We start from the raw sequence: 20,000 nt of genomic DNA on the forward strand, positions 1-20,000 counted from the left end.
TGCTCTTGGTTCGTTCGTTCGGAGGAAGAGGTTGAGGTTCTGTTCGTTCGTTCCTGTCGGGCGGACGACACGTGCAGGCGCGCGGCACGAGCCCAGTGGACCACGCCGGAGGGACTCGGAGTTACGGTCGCCAAGGACTCGACACGCTCAGGGAAGTCACGACTTCCATTTCTTTTGGGTTCTGTGTAAACGTGTGTGTGTGGCGCCAGTCTGGTGAAGTAGAACTGTTTAAAGTGTTGCCGTGTGAATTGCATTATTTGGTTGTAGATCTGCGTGTGTCTCTTCGCTTGATTTTATTGTGTTTTCTTGCTTCACTGTGATATACGTGCCTTCCGTGCTGCCATGTGGCGCGGAATAAATGTGCTGGTCCAATTGTTCCCGTTTCGCTGCGTCCTTTCCTTTGTTTGAATCTCCATCTTGCATCACGTAAGGGATTAATAGTGGGTTCAAAACACCCGGTATCTAATCTGAACCGTCAAGGTCGACGATAACTCCGCTCGGTTATCCTTGTAGCACGGAACGAGCCGCTTAAGCGGTTCGTGTCCGGAGTCGTGCGGACTGAGTTGTGGTGAGGTTAAACCCCCAACCGTGACTAGCTCCCGGCGTTGTTCCGAGAGGGTCACGACTGAATTGCACGTTCGGTGGGTGAAGCGGCCGCTATTGGTCACATGTGGTCGTTTGCACGCCGGCGGGGTGTGAATTCACAACATTGGTGTCAGGAGTGGGATTCGAATCCACCCCACCTCCAAGCTAAATTCATGGGGATCGGACCAGGGGTGTGCGAAGCAACCCCCCCCCTTTCCCCCCAAATTACGAGCGAGATAAATTAATCGCGTATGTGAAATAAGATGGAGTCTCAAGGTGAGCGGGAGCCGGGGGTAGTAGAAATGGATGTGGGAGTGTTCAGGATCCATGGTCCAGGATGAAATCCCCGTGCAAGACATTCCCATTGTGATGCAGGAACAATTTCCCCCCCAACCGAGCCCAGAACCCGAAATGGGTGCGGTGGCAGCCGCGGTGTATGACACCTCCCTCCCCCTCTCCGCCAAAACCCCCCGATCCTTGCCGAATCGGCTCAGCCAAGTGCACTCGACATGGCGCAGTTATTTGCAATGCTGGTAGAATTGAATAACGGATTAAACAACAAGATGGATGGAAATACGCAACAAGTGAACGAAATAAATGAGAATTATCAACGAATGAACGACAAAATGGATGAGAATGTGCAAACAATGCGGGGTGAGATGCAGCAAATGGGGCGATGCCTGCAGGCGGGCATAATGGCGGCGCCACGTGCTGGAGCGAACGAGCTGGGGGGTAGTGCAACGGCTGTCAGGCCCGCAATGGAGGTGGGTGAGGACAAATTAATACGGGGGATGCGTTGGGCGAGGGTAGTGACAGAGAAAGCAACAGTGACGGTGACACAGAGGGAAAAACTAAATGGGGTGACTGCGACGTGTGAGACGAGACACGAGGTGACGACAAAGGAAATAGAATTAAGGGAGACGCAGGAGATAAAAGAAATAATAGTGGAGACAAGGGAGGTAATGGGTGAACAGGTGACTGAGTTGGCAGAGACACAGGGGATAGAGGGTGAATTGGACGGGGTTAAGGACGAGCACACACACACGGAGTTAGTGGAGGATAATAGGGGCGAGCTCGCGGAACGTGTTGGGACCCGATGCAAGCAGCCGGATAGCCTCCTTCGGGAACGGAGGGAGACGCTCTGCTCCCTTGAAGCTGATCTCGACCAGGTGGGTCCGGTTGTGCCGAGCGAGGTTGAGGGGGCGAGTGCTGCGGACAGGTGCACGTGCAGCTTGGGGGGTATGGAGACCCCGGGACCCCTAGTGGTGACACTAATCGCCAGTGTGATTGTCCCGGTGTGTGTGGTGAAAGGTGTGAGCGCGCCCCCGTGTGTGAGTGGTGTGGTCACGAGTGTGCCGGAGTGTGTGCCTCCCAGCACGCCGTGCGTGAGTGAAGGGGTGTGTGTGACAGAGGCCCCGTGTTTGAGTGAAACCCCCTGTGCGAGTGAAACCCCCTGTGTGAGTGGAACTACGTTTGCGAGTGAAAGGGGGAGCATGAGTGAACGGCCGAGTGCAAGAGGGACCGTGTGTGTGAGGTCGCTGTATGTAAAGGAGATGACGGTGGGCATGCGCGAACATGCAGCCGCGTCTCCTGGTGTGAATGTAATGGAATGGAGTGTGAGCGTCGTGACACGCAGGTGTGCGTGGGTCGAATGGCGACGGAGACGACGGCGACAGATGGACAGAGGCTGAGTAGCGGCCATAGCGGTAATGAGGACCGCGCTGGGTTTACCCAGCAGCGAGCGCGAGGTTCGTGCCGTGCAGCGCACGAGGCCGCCACGTGCGCGCTTGCGGGAGTGAAACCCGGTTCTGAAACGCCAGCGGTGGATGTTGCCGATCCCGCGGACAGACAAAGGCTCGGCTGGATTCGGGATTTGGACCGGATGGGTTCTCCACGCGAGCGTGTTTGTGTGAAGCTCCGACGGGCAGAGCACATGTGCTCGTGTGGAGAACCCGTCAAAACGCGAGGCTTGTTTTTTGATGTGCAGGGTGACATCATGGCTGCACGTATGGTTGGAATCCCGCAGGAGGGTGAATCCCTGCCGGATGGTACCGTCCAAGAGGAACGATGGATGCGAACAGCTGCCATGACGTCACGGGCAAGGTGCAAGGTGCGCTAGCTGCGAGTTGCCGCGCTGGTGATGCGCAATAAAAAAAAGAAAGCAAGCCTCGCTTTCGGGTGAACAGGATTCCCTGGGCGAGGGGTGGAAGATCCCCTTACCAGGGCACAGGATGATCACTAGTTAGGGGGAAGGGTTAGCTTAGTTAGACCGGCTTCATGGGGCAGGGTTAAGTCCTCATGGGGCCCATGGAATGGATTAGTTAGAGGGATTTTAGTTGAGATTTAGGATGGGGAAATGATTTTTGAGGATTTGAAGACAGTGACAGACTTTGGATGTGTAGAGGGGACGTAGCTTTGCTACGTAGGTTAAATGGAACGTGCTGTAGTTTAAGGGACGACGTGGGAGCATGAGGTAGTTAGGGGATGTAGTCAGAAGGATGGCCGAGTTCAGCGATGTGTGTGAAGAGAGTGGAAACTGTACTTGGTGAGTGAGTGAGGCCAGCGGGTCTGTATGTTTGGAGTGAATGGGGAATGCATGGTGCAATGAGTGATTGGGGGGAGGAGTGATTCCCGCCCAAGGGACCCCGGGGTCAGTGTAGAGTGAGTCAGCTGGGTTAGTCAAATTGACAAAATGGAGGTCGTTTTGCTGTTGGTGGGAAAGTAGGCTCGATACCCGCTTGGAGGGGTGCAGGAGCCCCGTTGACGGCTGGGAGCGTGGCGACGAACGGTGAGTATCGCTGAGTGGGTACCCTGGGCACCAGGCTAGTCGGCCGTGGTAGGCCAAGTGCCCATGGGGGGCCGGGATAGCGTAGTGGGCATGGGTGCGCCCGCATGATGCGGGGGGCCGGGGCGCCATTGGCTGCGTGGGCAGTGTCGTGGGCACAGGTGACCCTCGGAAAGGGGCCCGGGAAGCCAGCCTGCCACGTGAGCATTTCAGGGGAGTCGCCATGGAGGCACTCCCCGGTGTTTAGGGAGCTGGTAGGCTCGGAGGCAGTGTAGTGCCCGGGGGTGCCATCGTTGGCGAATCGGCAGAGGGTAGTTCCTGCCAAGGGAGCCACGCGTTCCAGCCGTGAGACCGTGTGAGGGCACGGGAAGAAAATTGGAGGGCATGGCCCGGAATTTGCGAGGACATCAACACACGCGACGGGAATCTTGTTTGTTAGAACCGATTGTTTAAGCGGGAGGCGCTTGTTGAAAGCCCCGGGGTAGTTTAAGAGTAAATGGATAGGGTAGATAGGAAGTGTACCCCTCCGCACCATCCATCCCTTCGCTCTCGTTGTGGGCCGCTGGACCCACTTTGGGTGAAAGATCGCTGAAGTCTGAGGAGGCCATCCTGAGGCTTGAGTTGGGCCTCGACACAGGACGCTAGCTCTCCCTTATTCCCCTCCAGGAAGGGAACGTAGGGGTTGGGAGTCAGCTAGGAGACGATAGGTTAGCCGAACAAGGACAGTAAAGGGGGTTAGAGGACGATTTATAGTGGGGCAAGTGAAAAATAAAAACAAAAAAATAAGTGGGGGCTAAATTGGTTTTTGACAAATTAAGGGAGTTGGTAAGTACAGAGACAGGCAAAGGCGATAGGTTGGGAGGGAGACAGTAGGTACTGTAGGTCTGAGCCCGCCTTCTTAGTGGCCGGCACCACCGCACTCCCTCCACCAACCTCCACTGAAAGGCAAAGGCTGGCCAACTTAATCGGCTGGCTGTGTTACTGCAAGGCCTGTGCCGGCCGGATCGTCTGCTGGCTGTGTTACTGCAAGGCCTTTGCCGGCCAGATCGTCTACTGGTGTTTTGCTTCAAGGTCTGTGCCGGTCGATCATCTGCCGGCTGTTTGCTACAGCGGCCCTGTTTTGCCATGCCTTGACTGCTGCCTTTGCCATGTCATGCCTGCTGGCCTTGGTTCATTTTGCCCCCGTTCTGTTTTGCATTGCCCCCCCCTCCCTGTTCATTACCATGTGGGCCGGGATCGTCGTGAAGCCGCAAGAACTGTCTTGTTGGCAACTACAACACGGGCCTGCAGTGGCAGCCTGTGCGTCGTTCGTTGTTCACGGCATCCATTTAAAAGGGAGAGGCCTTGGACTGCATGTGAGCAGCACGCCACGTTCCCCACACCTGCGTTTAATGAGCCAGAGACTGCATGCGAGCAGCCTGGCTCCCTGCTAACTGCTTCTCTCTTTGCAGAGTCCATTGATCCTGGGCCATGGTTTAGTGTAAGATTTGTAAGGTTAAGTTGTTAAGTTGTATTTTATATGAGTGCGCCCCTGGCATGTCAGTCTAGCGCCGGAATTTTATTTAAGTCGTCCGGATGAGTGTGTTTGTTCGTTAGTTACTCAGCCCTCAGGTTATTTATTTTGGGGACACGAATACCATGAATGTCGCACTCAGGGATCCGAAGGTAAAACGTATTAGGGGAGAACTACACATGATGGTACACGAGAATTTGACGACTCGGGACGAGTCTGTAAAAAGGGGAGGGGGTAGTGTTACGGCTGTGGAAATTCGCATTACACCATAAAGGGTCCTCAGGTGAGATACATCGATAAGTCCATGTGTAGTTAGCCCAAACCCGTTGTATAGAGGAAATATATGTGATCCATTCGGGCTGCGATTCTTCAGTTAGCCGTTTTTCTATTGCTGTCGTTATTTTGGTGGAGAACAACAACGAACATCGCCACAACCAACATCTCAACGATCACGCCATTCACTACACGACGCCAACAATCACGCCATTCACGCCAGGAAGCCACCTTCCACAACTACGCTACCACCATCTTCGCCACTCGCCATTCAACGAGCACCATGCGGTCACGATCTCCGCGGGATGGATGAAACGAGCGGAGTGGCAGCAGCAACAAAGGTGCGAAGGGGCATCTCCCGCCCAAAAGCCCGCGCAAATATCTCCCGCCCGAATCTTCCTTCCCTCGTCGTACGGCGCGTGGAGAAAAAAACCAACAACGCCTGTGGGGTTTTCCCGCCATTTTTTCCCGCGCTTGGTGAGAAAGGGGGAGGGGGTGGTGCGTCCTCTCCCGATTGGCGGATGTGCGGTGTGACGTGGCCGGGGGAGAGGAACGCCCCCCTTCGAGGCATTTTCTGGAAGCGTCTCGAAGGAAGGAGGAGCCAAGAACGGGGCGGGGTGCGGGCAGAGCGAAGGGCAGAGCCCGACCCTACAAAAGGCGTGGGCGTGGAGAGTCCCTGGTCCGTTGTCCATGATCCCTTGTCCCTGAAGGAGAATTGTCGAGGGTTGTCTGTTGTCCCTGTCCCCTTGTCCCTGAAGGAGAACTGTCGAGAGTTGTGAAGAGTCCCTGGCCCCTTGTCCCTGGAGAAGAATTGTCGAGAGTTGTTGGAGAGTCCTTGCTCTTGGTTCATTAGTTCAGAGGAAGAGGTTGAGGTTCTGTTCGTTCGTTCCTGTCGTTTTGTTCGTTCGTTCGTTTTGCGGGCGTATTCATGGTTTTTCATGGGATTTTTGATTTTCCATTCTGAATCATGAAGCGCAGGGAACCTGTCACCCCTTTTTCCTTTGAAACAATGCCCCCCCCCGCGCGATTTTCCAGGAACGTATCCCCCCCCCTTTTCCATTGAAACAATGCCCCGCTATTCGTGCCATTTTCCAGGAACGTATCTCCCCTTTTCCCATTGAAACAATGCCCCACTATCCGTGGCATTTTCCAGGAGGCTAGCCCCCCTCTTTCCATTGAAACAATGCCCCGCTATTCATGGATTCGCTATTTGCACCATTTTCCAGGAACGTATTCCCCCTTTTTCCATTGAAACAATGCCCCGCTATTCGTGGCATTTTCCAGGAGCCTCGCCCCCCCTTTTTCCATTGAAACAATGCCCCGCTATTCATGGATTCGCTATTCGCGCCATTTTCCAGGAACGTATCCCCTCGTTGTTCCATTGAAACAATTCCCCGCTATTTGTTATTCAGATATTTTGCAGGAACGCATCCCCCACGAATAGCAGGGTCAAACAGTATCTTGTTCACCACACCTTACTTTCTGATTCTCTGACCCAAGTTCAACTCTTCCATCCTGTGTTCATTTGTCCATCATCGACGAACATCTTTATAGTTAATGTGAAAGTTGAAGGAGAGGTCCGTGGACGTCTTACAACATCCTTGTTTTCTTCACAGGGTGGTTCAGTTGCCTCGTTACCAATCGTTTTCCCATTGGAATGATTCATTTTGTGTCTCGCCTTTCTCAAGCCCATGTGTTCACCAGCAAATGCCCTTCCACGGTGAAGTCACTCGTGCGTCATGGTCGTGAACCTGCAGTATAACAACGCAGAAGATTTTTGTTATGTTTTGCTCCCATGTAATAACAGGACATTTGGACCTGGCTTACATAAGGTGTAAAAAACAGAAAAGAAACTCTCATTCGAGACAGACAACCACAAATCACATATTTATTCTGCCTTTGGCAAATCACCAAATGTACATTATTTAAACCTCTTTCAGAAACAAGTCATTTGATTGGCTTTGTTTGATACGTACATCCGACTCAGCCACTCTTCTGTAAATGAGCTGTTCTCATCAAGTTGACTCCAGGAGAAAAATCGAGACACGGCCCAGTTTAGGTTTTGTGGCATCACGCGTCGTCACGTTCAAGTACAGTACATTTAAGTCGACAATTGGTACAACAACACATTGTATAAGGTAAAACGAGGTGGTGAGGAGTTGAGATGTTTGGTAGTTTGCGGTTGAATAGAGGCTGTGGGCAATTTTCAAACCCTAAGAGAGAGAGAGAGAGAGAGAGAGAGAGAGAGAGAGAGAGAGAGAGAGAGAGAGAGAGAGAGAGAGAGAGAGAGAGAGAGAGAGAGAGAGAGAGAGAGAGAGAGAGAGAGAGAGAGAGAGAGAGAGAGAGAGAGAGAGAGAGAGAGAGAGAGAGAGAGAGAGAGAGAGAGAGAGAGAGAGAGAGAGAGAGAGAGAGAGAGAGAGAGAGAGAGAGAGAGAGAGAGAGAGTGGGGTGACTTGGGTTGAAGGTGTTGCTCGCAGGAGTGGTGCTCAGTTGCTCGAGGAAAGGAAGGGAGGGGTGCAGTCTTTCAGGTGATTAATGAAGGTTGGCTCACGATGCTCCCCTTCCATGGCATTTCCAGCCTCCGTGAGCCTGAGACTGCCTTGTTTGGTTGTCAGGGCTGCAGGCTGAGGCTATTGATGCAGAAAAAAAAATTGAAGGGAGAAAGGGGGTTGGTTGAGGGAGGGGGTGGTAGGGGTAGAGGGGGGATCTGAAAGCCCAGAGCAGTTGGGAAGTTTCCTGGCAGCACAAAGCTGTTGTTTAACATTTCTGCACAGGATGACGCAAAGCTGTTTCAAATTCCACTTGATTGCTGTAATTCAACGTGTAAAACAAATGAACCGATTTTGTAATAAAAACCATAACAGAATGACTTTCCTCTTCCACGTCATGTTCTCGTTTTGAACACGTTTTGACATTCGGACAAAAACATTAATTTATTTCATTTCTCACTCGCAGGCCGAGTCTGATGAATGTCGAGGCTTAAAAACCGTTTTTAATAACATGTTCGGACGATGTTGTTGCAACAGAATGGCTACGGCTCGTCTCGTGTCCTCGTATGAACCAACGGCTCCTGATGCTCACGAATCCAGGTTGAAATCCCGTCCACACGTTATATTTATACTAGTGCGTGGCCGTACGTGTAAAAAAAAACAAATAAATAAATAAATTGTGACATCAATTGTGACGTCAATTGTGATGTCATAGCACCGTGTCCTATCATTGGTTTGGTAAATAAATGGCCATAACTTGGGAACCACTTGTCCAATTAATATCAAACCTTGAAAAGGAACATCCACAGGGCCCCAGCAATATACCTGGCAAGTTTCAATTAGATCGGACCAGTGGTCTGCGAGAAACAGCGGTCGCAGACAGACACACAGACACACAGAGATTGCTGGAATTATAGATAGATGTGCAGTATTAATCCATCGTCTCCACAAATATCCTTGGAGTTCATGTAGGAGGATATTGTTTGCTGACATGTTTGTTCTGCTCGTCATTTCCTCCGATACCAAAGGTCGATGGATGGAGGTTGTGTTTTTACCCTGTCTGTTTGTCTGAGCAGCATATCTCAAAAGGTTGTGGACCGATTCGGCCCAAATTTGGTGGACGGGTTGGGAGTGTGACAAGGAAGAATTGATTCGATTTTGGTGAAAATCCGAATCCGGATCTGATAATTTTTTTTAATTAATTTTCTCTCCCCCCCCCCTCCCGCCATGTTTCTTCTAGACAGCTGATGAACTGTCGATGACGAGGGCTGCGGTCACACGTGGACGATGAAACAGCTTGTGCAATGGCCAACTGTCTTTCTCCAGTTGGTGTCTTTCCCGTTCTCATCTAAGCACCCGGTTCATGAGCTTAAAGGAGCCCAGGTTAAAGTCCATTGCCCCTTGTTGGCTCGTCCTGCACCGGCGCATGCCATCGCTTGACAGGTACAGCATTGTGTGCGCAATCTCCACCGTGAGCCAAGGACATGGTGTACAAAAACGAACATGAATAAATAAAAAACATAATTCTACATTTAAAGACGCACGAACTCCACACCACAATACAAGACATATAAATTAACTAACTGCGGATTGAGCGAGAAGCATGTCCATCTCTTCAATCAAGTGGGCTTTCTCCTACGTAATAAATCGACCGGATGGTGTATAAGTCCGTGTAACTGCAAACAGCGAGTTATTGCAAACTTTACCGGACTACATGTAATGGTTAAAGAAAGAGCTGCTATGCTCGAACTCCCCCGACTCGCATAAAGCTTTTATTTATTCATTTGAACCTTTTTTTTTTTAAACTGTTATTTATTTTTCAGAGGCAGAAATGGGAAGGCTTGTTAACCGTGCAGCCAGCCAATCAGGAGCGAGTGTTGCAGGGACGGGCACGATCACCAACCAATGAGGCCGGAGATATCCGAAGCCTCCGAGAGTCGATACCCAATGAGGAGCGAGGCCCGGTGCCAGGCGAGGCTCAGCGAGTCTCCATGACCTTTGCTCCACTTTTCCCCATTCCTGAAAAACAGTTAAGGTCTGGCGCTGGCAGCTTGAGAGGAAGGCGTTAGCGAGACCTGCTGTCATCACAGGGTCTAAGTGAGACCTGGTCTCATCGCAGGGCCTTAGTGAGGCCTGTTCTCATCGCAGGGCCTTAGTGAGGCCCGTTCTCATCGCAGGGCCTTAGTGAGGCCTGGTGTCATCGAACTGCCTTAGTGAGGCCTGGTCTGATTGCACTGCCTTAGTGAGGCCTGGTGTCATTGCACTGCCTTAGTGAGGCCTGGTGTCATCGCACTGCCTTAGTGAGGCCTGGTGTCATCGCACTGCCTTAGTGAGGCCTGGTCTCATCGCACTGCCTTAGTGAGGCCTGGTCTCATCACAGGGCCTGAGGGAGGCCTGGTCTCATCGCAGGGCCTTAGTGAGGCCTGTTCTCATCGCAGGGCCTTAGTGAGGCCCGTTCTCATCGCAGGGCCTTAGTGAGGCCTGGTCTCATCGCAGGGCCTTAGTGAGGCCTGGTCTCATCGCAGGGCCTTAGTGAGGCCTGGTCTCATCGCAGGGCCTTAGTGAGGCCCGTTCTCATCGCAGGGCCTTAGTGAGGCCCGTTCTCATCGCAGGGCCTTAGTGAGGCCTGTTCTCATCGCAGGGCCTTAGTGAGGCCTGGTGTCATCGCAGGGTTTGACAATAAAATGTCCTTCCGAGAATCCACCACAGCCCCTCTTTAATCTACATTTACTCTCTCTCACACGCAATCTTTCTTAATGGACATGTTTTCTGCCGAAGTGCTCACTCAGAGTAATACACATTATCGTTATTATTAGTTGTGATGATGGCCATTCTTATAATTAGATTAATTATATTTTTTATTTCTTATTAGTGATTAAGATTTTGTGGAGGAATTGTAATTTAAGGATGCGGGTTGAGAGTGGAGGGACTCGAGGGAGACAGAGTCCGACTTCGTGTCTCGGACGGACTGCTGGAATGATTTGTGGCTTTGGAAGGGAAAGGGGAGATATAAACCCTCCGGGTCATCAAGACGTCTGTTCATCAGCATCTCAGATCATCCCCAATCCAAAGCTATGATCTTTTCCACTCTCATTAACGCTCAACCCCGAGTTTCCAGATTTACCCTCCTTGGGGTTTCCTTCTACATCCATCGTGTCCACCCCATACGTCCTCCCAGTCCCCACACCCATTGTTTCTCCAAGTCGCCCTTTATCTTGTCCTTCAACTCCATTGTTGTTGTTGTTGTTGTTGTTGTTGTTGTTGTTGTTTCCCCACTCGTTGTGTTGTTCCTTTTTGTCCTGTTGCCTCCTGATTTGTTCAATGTACTCGCTGCTTCCATGAGCCTCGACTTTGTATCCAAATAAATAAATAAATATTCCGCAGCTTTAGTCCTCTGCACCAGCCCATCGGAAGGTTCCACAATTTACAAGTCAGCCTTTTACACTGACTTAAACGTGGGAGAAAAGGCAGCCATTGAAAATCTGAGGGTGATGGGCACCAAACGCAGCACCTCACTTTATGGTGTACGTATTCATATTTGACGTCACAACCATGGTTGCAATCGACGAGATCTCTTGCCGCAGCTTGGGATTGTAATCGTGTCCGTAGGTAAATGATGAAAGGTGAGCGAGAAGAGCGCTCAATCTTAAGTGACCCTGCCATTTACAGCCGCTGTGAACCCTCGCTCGCCATGTGCCGATACTGTAGATTGTTGAGAGCAGGGACAAGAGGGGCTGCAGACCAGGGAGGCAGGAATCCTGATTTGGCACGTGGTGCCGGCACACTGGGCCGAGAAGGCAACGAACTCTTCGCTTCTGAGCGGTCTTCTTTGGATCCAATTCCTGGCCCGCCGAGAATTATATGGGGATGGGGGGAGGCGGAGACCTAAAGCCGACTGTCCTGTTTGCTAGCTATCTCTGGTGTGCCTTTAAAGGTCCCACGAAACCCTTAAAAAAAGAGTATGCTATATTGTGTACAGACACCCTGGTCACCCTGGCTACCGCCTAGAGACCGCCGAGATACTGGACTAATGGATGGATGGACTGGCACACAATGGCCTACTGTTCTCGAAAGGCACCGTGGGAGATTCGACGTCCATGAGAAATGTACTCGCTCGGAAGCTTCGTTGTCCCTTTTCCCCGGCTCACATCGACATACGACGCAAAACGGAAGCAAGCGAGAAATAATAAAACATAACAGATGACATGAGTACAGGAACCGCAGGAACGGTTCCGCCGACACGTGCTCGTGAAAATGACGTCACGACGACCTGGAATAACCCCGGGCTCACGGGCTTCGCCGCGACCGAGGGGGCGGGGAGAAAGTGCCAGAGGGTGGGTGGTGATGGTAAGTGAAAGAGGTGCGGGGGTAGGGTCGCGTTTGGTTGTGGAGGTGTGGTGTGGTGTGGGCGGAAATGCAGCTGGGAGCGTGTTGGTTTGAGGGTATTGGAGGGGGAGTAACTCGATTGGTCGTGGGAGGTGGAAATGGAGGGTCTCCAATGTATCCTCTCCCCTGCCAATTACTCTTTAATAACGTCTGTTGACTTTTTTGTTGTTGTTGTTGTTGCTTTTTCTGTTTTTCATTTTCGTTCATGTTATCCTTTTTATTCGTCCCTTCCAATCTTATCTTGTATCAACGATGTGCGAAGATGCATAACCATATAACCGGATCCTTTTCAGCCATTTTATTGCGAACCATTCAATTTTCACGTCCATAAAATATTTACATCCTTAGTGAGTCATTCTTTCGTTCATTTTATCCCGTGAAGCCTTCCAGGCCATTCCATTCCCATGATTGTTTTGACACTCGATGCGTCATCGGGTCCTCGTCCCCGCCTCGGATCACGTCGACGTCCACGAAACGTCCAGTCAAACAGCCGCTAATTAGACGTTCTGGCTGTTCCCGTGTACATGGCTTTCTTGGTTTGAATGAGTTTCACAATCGATGGCATATCCGTGCTGGTGCTGTCGGTCTCTGCTCGAGCCACCGACATCATCACTCGGCACGCCACGTGCTGCGTGCGGCCTCAGGCTTGGCGCCCATAATGAGCACGACGCACAAAGGGCAGGGAAGGTGATCGAAAATGACAAACCATGAGGGTTGCTATTTTTCACAAGGGTGTGCGACGCCTAACCATGCTACGTGGAACATTAGGAGGTGTTGTTGGGTGGATCAAGGCCTCCAAGCGAGTTAACGTCAACAAACATCCCTCCGACGTAAACATCAGGAGCCATCTATTTATTAGGTAAGCAGAGGGATGAAGGGGACCACATCGAGCAAATTGAAGTTGAGAAAAGGAAGGTGGAAGACTTGGAAGACAAGTGAAAGAACCTGGGAGACGAGGGACAGGAAGGGGTCTATTCCGCTATTGTGCATACTTAATAAGTAGACGTCCCAAAATATGAGGGTTGGGAGTGCGGACAGTGTTTTACAACATTACTTATTAATATAATTTCGTATGGAGCCTGTGGCTGCTGGTTGCATCATTTCTGTGAGCACAGTTACAGCGCCCCCCTGTTTCCAGTAAGCCGGTACTCATTTTGCCAACCTTGGAAGGATGACAGGCTGAGTCAACCCACCTCGTGTTATTTCACCAAACTACAGGGGCTTAAACTCAAGACCCTAAGATCTTAAAGCAGCCACCTTCACCATTAAGCCAACACCACGCATACAACATTACTATTCAAGTTCAGCATTCTTTGAAGGTGTAAAGATGAACACAGTGCATTGGACCAGGATCCACAACAAAGACAAGAGTTAGGATGGTAGTGAGGTTGGTGTCCAATCAGAGTAGTTAATGCATGCAATGGTCTCTCTGGAAATATAGTGGCAGCAGAAACCGCAGATAGGTTTAAATTAGAATTGGATAGGTACCTGGAAGCATTTGAGATAGAGCGGTACTGCACATGGATATTGGCAGGATTGGTAGTATGGATGGGTGATTGTATACCTGTGCAGAGATTGTGATGTCTGTGCGAGGGTCTTGTCAGAAGGTTAATGTACTGTCTGTGTTTGCTCCTTCATCACTTAACCCAATTAATTTTTTAATGAAATAAATCGACAAATAAACAGGAAAGACGTTGTGCATAGCACGATACTTACGGATTCCATAAAACAAATTTGACCTTAAAAACAATCGGTGGTTGAATTCAATGACCAAATATACAAATCCTCTTCAAATTTTATGACAATCAGATGAAAATTGACAATTTTAGAGACTTGGCCTACGTCGACTTTTTGGCCTATGTTTATCTTTTTGGCCGATGTTGACCTCAAAAATATTTGTTTGTTGAATTCCGTGACCTGATATGCAAGTACTTTTCAAATTTTAAGTCAATCGGATGAAAATGGAAGATTTTAGAAATCTCACTGAAGTTGTTTGGCCTATGTTGACCTTTTGGTTGATATTGACCTCAGAAATAATTGGCTGGTTGAATTTGGTGACCTGAAATACAAATCCTCTTCAAATTTTAAGTCAATCGGATGAAAATTGAGGATTTTAGAAATCTCACTGAAGTTGACCTTTGGCCTATATTCACCTTTTGGTCTATGTTGGCCTCAAAAGTAATTGGTGGTTGAATGCAATGACCAAATATGAAACTCATCCTCAAATTTCAAATCAAATGGATGGAAATTGAGGATTTTACAAATCTCACCTTAGTTGTTGACCTTTGGCCTATGTTGACTTAAAGAATAATTGGTGGTTGAATTCAGTGACCCGATATGCAAATAATGTTCACATTTCAAGTTAATCGGATGAAAATTGAGGATTTTAGAAATCTCACTGAAGTTGACCTTTGGCCTATATTTACCTTTTGGTCTATGTTAGCCTCAAAAGTAATTGGTGGTTGAATTCAATGACCAAATATGAAACTCCTCTTCAAATTTCAAATCAAATGGATGGAAATTGAGGATTTTAGAAATCTCACCTTCGTTGTTGACCTTTGGCCTATGTTGACTAAAACAATAATTGGTGGTTAAATTCAGTGACCTGATATGCAAATCATGTTCACATTTCAAGTCAATAGGATGAAAATTGAGGATTTTAGAAATTCGACAAAGTTGTTGACCTTTGTCCTGTGCTGACCTTTTGACCTCAAACAATAGGCTTGTTGCTTTTGACAAACTCTTACTATTTGGTGACGTTTGGTTTAAAATTGTGACTGGTAGGCGATTTAACGTACAGACAAACAAACAGACAACCAGACAGAACAACGCACAAGACTAACCAACGTATTTGAAAAACCTTTGATTTTTGCAAGTAATGAATAACACCAAAACAAGTACCCCGGTGATGTCCCTGTACCTGCCTCACTGTTCTACTCCGCACTCGTCCTCCCACCCCAGTGAAATCAAGTGAATGGTAAAGATTGGGTTTGTAGCATAAACGATGAATTATTCATTTAATGGAGTGTGGATAAAGCACAGACATGATGGGCTGCATCCAAGTTTCCTTGAATTTCCTTGCATCCTTGCATGCACACCTGTCCAACTATGAGAATCGTCCCTTTTGATTGCTCCAATTACTTTTGCTGCATTCCCAATTTATTATTGTGCCTCGACTTTAAAGGTGCACCATGCATTTGGGACAGGTGTGCACAGTGGGATGCAAGAGACTTAGCTCTTTATCTACCACTGGCAGGGGTACTGAGCGTTGCCCAGTGCTGTTCTTATCCTGTTGACATTTTAAATAAATGAAATTGTGTTTTTTCGATTTTATTTTTTTGGGGCTGAAAACACCTCCCTACACCCACTCAGGAAAAGGGTCGGGGATCATTTAATATTGCATTTCACGTTGCTACAAAGGCTTAGGCACAACAGAGTGATTAAAAAAACAAACCAAAAAAAAAACTTTTTTTTCCCCGGAATTTTTAAAAACTTTACTTAAAAACTTTTTTTTTGGATGAAAACACTCGCCGGCACTCAATGATGATCCTCTCAGAGTTTGACGAAGATTATTTCGGCCATCTCTGAGAAAAATAGCAACATACACACACACGCACACGCACACGCACACGCACACACACACACACACACACACACACACACACACACACACACACACACACACACACACACACACACACACACACACATTGATACTGTCGTGGAGGTGGCCGGTTCAAACCCTGCTCCCGTCAGCAGTTGTCTTAGGGGTGCTGGGGTTCGGATCCCACGACCTAAATTTGTGGTAGCCAGGCAGTTAACACCAACCAACCTCCCGGGACGGTCATGCGGTCCTTATTCCTAGGAGGAGGACATACTCATTGACATGGATTTTAGCACTCGCTCGAAGGGGAAGGTGGATGGCAACGCCGCTGTATGTATGGGAGAATATGACAGCCCAGTGAGAGCAGTAGCAGATGGAGGAGTTCATGGAAATTAACACCGCACCACCCCTCGTGTCGTGACACTTAACACTTAAGTTGACAGATTCCCTCACTTATATACATCGAAGTGTTTCACCCGTCCATGGACCATGCTACACTATACAATCCTATCTGTACTATTAAATCGGTTCATCTACCCTCATAATCATAACACAGCCCCCTCCCCGGAACCGTAGCTCCTGCAAGGTTCGATAGAGGCATTACCATTCTGGCCTTTCCACTTTAGCATGAGTCACATTTGCTCTACGGCTAGGATACGGCGGCTGTACCCCCCCTGAATTGACAGAAACGTGCGGCGGCCGCAGAGTTTCTGAGGTGGCCTCAGGGTGGCCCTACGCCGTATGGCTATCTTTTACAGGCCGTAGAGGTCTCCGTGGAATTAAGGCGCGGAGTTGTCACTTTTTTTCATTTCTAGGTTTGCTGTAGCAATTCGACAAGCCGGAGCCATGACGTAGATGTGTTCCATGTCGACCGTACGTAGGGCCTACAGTGGGCTTGCGTTATTAGTGCGGCTGCCGTAGGCTCTTATCAATGAAAAATTAATTTTGCCAACCCCCAAAAAATTACGGCGGCCGCACTATTTCCACGTTCGCCTTAGGGCCCCACTGCGGTCGCCTTGCGGGCACCTTAAGGCTACCTTGCGTCTGCCTTGAAAATTCTATGGCCGCCGCAGGGACACCCTAAGGTCAATCAAATCAAAGATCGTATGGCACCCCCACGTTTTCGGTCTCCACAATTTCTAAATACCCCGTGCGGCTACCCAAAAAATAAAAACATATGTGACTGCTACAATGTGTGACCGTGGAAATACTGCGGCCGCCCTCTAATTGCTAGTGGCCGTAGATTTTTTTAGACCCTACGGCCGCCAAGCCAAATGTGACTGAAGCATTACCGACTCGCACCTCATTCGCTTATGAAATAAATTAGAAGGGGCTGTGGGAAGCGAGCCAGAGCTAACTTACCTATTCCCCTTAACGCTTTTACGCTCCTTACACACCTCAAACATTTACAAAACTCTTGGTTCCTCGCTCCTAACTCCTGGGGCAGGTAGAATATATCAGAAAACACGCACACAAACCTACGATAACAGACAAAACCTCAATTAATTTTTTTCTTTACCTTAACGTCTGTACAACCCCCCTTCGAAAGACTGTGTCCATTGGTGGATACCACAATACCTGATGTGACCTGCAGAGCCATCCCAATTTGCCTATCCATATTTCCGTGAGCCCTGCCTCTTCGGGACAGGTTAGTGACATGGATTTAGTGAATCTTCCTCACCCATTTATACATACATAAACCCAATTTCGTTCATTCCAACCCTGCAAGACCATGGCTTAAATGTTGTTACACACGTGTGATCCTCAACTGAGCAGAGGGTAGGTACCACACAACAAAAATGATGGGGGCTCTTCCGGTTGTGGTACCCGCAGTCCAACATCAAGTCGCTCGACTTACGGTTTCTTCGCCCCCCCTCCCTCCTTAAACTATTCGGACCCTGACAGCCAAACAGCTCCTTTGCTCTCCACCCCGTCGAGGACGGTCCCCACACATCCAGGCTCTCACAGCCTCATACGGGTCGCCAGGGCTCTCTATCATTGGTTGCCCAACCAGACCTCCCCATCCAACGAGTCTCCATTTCCAGATACCACCGGCTGGCAGGGACAAATTTCCTCAAGGGGGGTCGCAGTCACCGCTCCTCCAGAGCTTGATCTATTCCTTCGGTCCCACATATCTTCCTCACCCACACAGTCCAACATCTCATCTCCTCCCCTGTTGTCATTCAATTTTCAACAATGCAATGCAGAAATAGTGATTGTGTTCCTATTCTGCCATGGCCTGCTTACATGTTATCACTGGCATTCATTCTTGAAACAATTCAATTAATTACACATAACAGACATCAATTCCACAGACAATTTTGGTTTCCAAACCAATCCCTTTACCGACCATCGAGTCACTCTCGCTCACTCTCATCCAATTAAGCATGTCCCAATTTCTAGCAAAACTGAACCCTTGGGACAGTAAGCATCAAGGAACCTTACCCTAAGTGGAAGTCATCGCAGGTTGGTCGGGTCTATAAGTGTCACTCACCCCTTCTAACTTTTGTCACACCCAAGAGTCTCCTGACCCTGATAGTGAGTCAATCTATCCCAATGGACTGTCTGTGGAAGGGTATGCGGGCCCATCTGAATCTTGAAAACCACATCAGTCACTTGTCGAAGCACCACCCCAGGGCCTTTCAAGGGTGAGGTCAGTTTTGGACCCCCCCCCCTTTTCCTCCGGGGCCAGCAAAGCCAATTAAGGTCTCCGGGAAGAAAATGGGGTGTATGAGTCCAGACATCGTATCCCAATTTAATGTGCGAGGAAGCCAAGCCAATTTGCTTCCTCGCAAACTCGTGAGCCATTTCTTGCTCTGATGTTAGGCCCTTTTTGGAGCATGTCATCATGTCCTGGACTCCCTTGGGCCAAACAAATTCCCCCAAATTTCCCTTTTCGTCCAGCTGCAGTGGCAAACATGTGGATCCGCCTCCCCCGGTGACCTCTACTACTCGACTACACTTGGCGACGACAGCTCTGCTCCTTACCGTGTGAGGGCTATTGGACACGTCAAGCACGTGCATGGCGAACATCAGCCCACGAGTGTCTATCAGTGTGAGACCCACCATCAGTTCTTCGGCCCCCTGTGAGGGCCACGGCTCCAATAGCCACAGATGACCAATGTGATGAGTACCTGCTGCCAACTCCGCCATCAACAAGGCCTCGGACCTGGGAGGCACGGTTACAGTACATGGCACCTGCAGCCATGTCTCCTGCACCTCCTCGTCATCCCCTAGTCCGACTAACTGCAGCCTCTCAGTACCCAACCTCATATGGCCCCACCCAAGGTCTAGTTGGCAGTCATGTTCCACAAGGAAACTCAGTCCCAGGAGACAATGGTCACACACCTCGGCCACCCATACCACTACAATGACCTACAGACCGCCCAACTCCATCCTCAAAACCCGGTGCCCCAATATTGGAGCCGTCACCACTACAGTCAGTTGAACCCCCCCTGAATTGACAGAAACATGCGGCGGCCGCAGAGTTTCTGAGGTGGCATTGACATGGATTTTAGCGCTTGCTCGAAGGGAATGGTGGCTGGCAACGCTGCTGCATGGGACTAACCTATCAATTTTATCCCAGCCTCCAACGCTCTGCTCCAATACATTCGGATTTATAATGATGTCACTGGCCCCAGTGTCCACCACAGCCTCACAAAATTCCCCCTCAATTTTGCATCGAACCCTCAAATTACCTGTGGCAATTATTTCACAATTCACTATCTTCACCAAAGAACGGCGCTTCTCCACATACTTGCCAGCCGAGCATGTCCCCGTATGCTTGGCCTGCTCTAGTTTCCCGGACAACCCGCAGCGGCTGCTGGGCCAACCTTAGGCAGTGACCTCCTCTCCGGACACTGTGCTCCATTGGGAGCTCCTCCCCTCTCCGGGCTGTGAGGCCTACTCGGAGGTCTGTGTACGGGTGGGTTCTGACAATATCACTGCATGTGCCCTCTTCTCTCACATGTAAAACAACTCCCCAAAAATGGACCCTTCAGGAATCCAGACGGAGAACCGCTCCCAAATCCCGGGCCAACCCGACGAGGGTCGGGCTGCCTGTTGGCGACCCCAGATTGCTCCCCGACGACTCACCTGCTACAAATTTGACATATGCCGGCTGATCCCTCATCATCCAGATAATGCTCAATTCCTCCTGCCTCTCTTCCTGATCCTGTACCTCCACCTGTTGCACCATTACCGACGGCCTATCTGATATGCGGTTCGACTTCCTCAAAAAGGTCAGTCTCTCCGTGTACTCAGCCGCGCAGTGCACAGTGGTCAGGCCTTGCAGTTCTACTTGGGTTCAGACCTCGGGATCAGGAAGAGCGGCCGTAAAACAAATAACTCCCATGATCGAGGCCT

General features: G+C 49.7%; 1 long non-coding RNA gene across 5 annotated transcripts in view; it reads left to right on the top strand.

Annotated features, from left to right (window-relative positions):
* The window catches only part of LOC147010800 (uncharacterized), a 42,506-nt gene that overhangs the window by 20,760 nt on the left and 1,746 nt on the right, over positions 1–20,000 (top strand). For all 5 annotated transcript variants that reach the window (XR_015052107.1, XR_015052109.1, XR_015052105.1 and 2 more), the window contains one exon: positions 8,886–20,000. This exon is cut by the window's right edge and continues 1,746 nt beyond it. This is a non-coding gene — a long non-coding RNA (uncharacterized LOC147010800). The remainder of the gene's footprint in view (positions 1–8,885) is intronic.

The sequence above is a fragment of the Eptatretus burgeri genome, chromosome 16 (assembly GCF_056783735.1).
Source record: "Eptatretus burgeri isolate ZD-2024b chromosome 16, Ebu_testis_v1, whole genome shotgun sequence".
In the NCBI taxonomy this organism is placed as follows: domain Eukaryota; kingdom Metazoa; phylum Chordata; class Myxini; order Myxiniformes; family Myxinidae; genus Eptatretus; species Eptatretus burgeri.